Source organism: Adiantum capillus-veneris, chromosome 8 (assembly GCF_014529385.1).
Source record: "Adiantum capillus-veneris isolate H3 chromosome 8, ASM1452938v2, whole genome shotgun sequence".
Lineage (NCBI taxonomy): Eukaryota > Viridiplantae > Streptophyta > Polypodiopsida > Polypodiales > Pteridaceae > Adiantum > Adiantum capillus-veneris.
In genome coordinates this window covers 162,786,812-162,789,775 of record NC_140938.1, presented here as the reverse complement: position 1 = coordinate 162,789,775, position 2,964 = coordinate 162,786,812, and the positions used below count along the sequence as shown (strand labels likewise).

The window sequence follows — 2,964 nt, the reverse complement described above, 5'->3', positions numbered from 1 at the left end:
TCTAAGCGGTGACCATAGACCAGCAATGAAACGGTCCTTCTTTAGGAAATTAAGCGCTCCTTCACCTTCCTCTAGTGAGGCAACCCATCTCTCCCATAAGTCCACAAATTTGGACTCGTAGGTGGCATACTCTAGCAGACCTCCCTGCTTCAATTCCGTCAGTAGCTGCCATAGCTTCTCCGAGGTTGTGCCTCCACCAAACCTCTTTACAAAAGCAGCCCTTAACACATCTCATGCATTCTTGGTGGCCTTGGGCAATGCATTATACCAGGACTTGGTCTCTACTTTCATCAGTAGAGGAAAAATTATAAGTCGTGAAGCGTCCTCATCTTTGTTGGAGATGACACAAGCAATGTCGAAATCCTCCAAAAAGTCGGTGGTGAGATCTTCTCCTTTCTTTCCACTGAACGTGGGGAAAGAAACACTTGCCATGGTAGTGACTCAGGAAATTACAAACCCTTTTTTTTTTTAATACTAACAACAGTAGCGGCTCATAGCGGCTTTTTACAGAGTTGAATGGATAGATTAAAACAGGATAGAGAATGGATCACATAGCACCCCCACAAGTGCTACGTGGATGCACTAGGGACGTCCTATTCGAATACATGAGGACATCAAGGTTGCTGTGAGGATATTCACATGATTCCTTGTATTGCTAAATTCATAACATGGTTCGTTGCAATGTTGGCCTCTTTTTAAATTTAGTTTGCAACTTTGATGCCCTTTTATTGTTTTGCACTAGGGTGTTGTGCTCCAGTTTACGAGTGGTGTTCAAGCTCCTGGTGTTCATGAGAGAGAGAGAGAGAGAGAGAGAGAGAGAGAGAGAGAGAGAGGGAGAGGGAGAGGGAGAGGGAGTACTTGCATTATTCTATGAGGAACTTGTAAAGTAAGATTTCATAAGAGCAAATGGAAACATTTTGCAAAGACTTCAAATGAGACGTCTAAACTATTTCAGTAAGATCCTTTGTTTAATGTTGGCCTTTGATGTGCTATTTTATCCATCTATTCCCTTCAGCAACTTACTTTGTACACTTACTGCCTACTGTAATTATTGCATGGAAATATTATAATTACATGGAAATATTGCATAGGAAGCCAATAAAAGAAACAACCATTTGATTGGCAGTGGATGAAATCGACATTCTCAGAATGCTGAATAAAAAAAATAATCAAGTGTATTATGGTTCTGGCTGTCAGCTCGTTTACACTTTGTGCTATACTCACAGAATTTGAGTGAAAAATATGTAGGCCAATGTGAGAGAGTGAGAGCAATGGAGATAAAACTATTAAAAGATGGAGAAGTGCCATATGAGGAAAAAGAAACATGACAAGGACATTCCATGACCTAGATGATAACCTACTCCACGTGAGGGTCTCGAGGTTTTCGAATTAACGCAATGCACTTCGCAATCTTGCCCAAAGAGGAGCAAATTGCACCTGTGCCCTCATGCGTTGTTTGAAGCCTAGCATGCTCGATTTCTAATGCTTGGCGGTCTCGACTCTCCTCTCGTGCATCTGTTCGACGCTCACCCTCCTCAAAGCACCTTGCACGACCAACCTCAGACTCCTCGTAGATAGTTGTGAGCCTTTTGGTTGTTTCGACTAGATCTTTAATGGTCCCGGCATGCACTCGAGGACGACGTTTTTTTTTCACTCCTCCTGAGGAGGAGTCCTCAGCACAATCTTGGCCACCCATGTCGGATGGTGTGTGGGCATCTTCGGTGTCATCCCCTACAAGTTAAAAGGTAGCATTTAGCATATATATATATATATATATATATATATATAGAGAGAGAGAGAGAGAGAGAGAGAGAGAGAGAGATAAATGGCCACCATGCTCATCTATGGGAGTAGTGTCGTCGGGATGGGAGTCGACCAGATTGGCTCCAACATCCACGTTGCGATCTCCAACAAACAGTTGAACCATTTTGTCGTAGAGATCACTCGGGAAATCATCGATTGGCAAGCCTTTGTCACGTCTCTCTGCTAGAGACATTTGCCAGAAACTGTTCCATCCCGAAGGAATGTGATTCTCATTGTCACGAATCCTATTGAACATCCCACTGATTTTTTCCCACTTGTTCTTGCACTGACTTTTACTGCGATGCAGACCACTAGCTCGACAGATGTCTGCGATCGCTTGCCACCAATCCTTTAGCCTAATTAGAAGCCCACCTTCCATGATTCGGACCTCTAGGTCCTTTTTGGCTTCCACCAAGATGATGACCTCATGTGGACGCCAATTCACACGTCCCCCAGTGGACGGTGCTTTAGTGGGAACTAGCTGACACATTGCGAGAAGATGGCAACATAGCGGTTGTGGTTGGAGTGGTATTGGATCCCCCCTTGACAATGGCAGTGTTGCTATCACTTGAGACCGTAATCGGAGCTAACCTTATCTCGCCACCCACCGCGCAATTTGGAGCTATTGGCGATCACACCTATGGTGGGTGTGCTTGGATAGGAGGGTGGGTTGGCAACGCTAAAGTTCCAGGGAGTGTTGGACGAGCCATAGCTAAGCAATGGAGTGGACCTGGCCAACTAGTAAAGACAGTTGTTGGCCCTCGAGCCCCGAATTGTATTGGCCTTCCATGGGGCCGAACGAGACGAGGAGCATTCACGGAAACGGCATGTAGTTGCGATACTGCAGGTGGCGGTGGTGTTTCACAGTCCTCCTCCATGAAGTGCATCTCGTTTTCCATTTGTGTGGAGGGCGCACTTTCGAGAGAGTCATCTAGCCACAAGGAGTTGAGGTTCATGGAGTCAGTTATTCACCTACCAAAAGTCACTCCCACAGCAAAGGTAAACAGAGTGGTTGGTCCGCCACAAAACTGAATGCAATAACATAGCTATTTAATACTATGTAGGTTAATGTAGTGTTTAATTATAAAACAATCTGCGTTGCCTGCTGCACTGTGATTAGCATGCAAGATGCACCTTCCTCATGTAGAAGCTGACAATATC

At 44.8% G+C, this 2,964-nt stretch overlaps 1 pseudogene; it reads right to left on the bottom strand.

The window, feature by feature from the left end:
* Window positions 1-2,114: 2,114 nt before the first annotated feature.
* Window positions 2,115-2,759, bottom strand: LOC147453279 (uncharacterized; annotated as a pseudogene).
* Window positions 2,760-2,964: the final 205 nt, after the last annotated feature.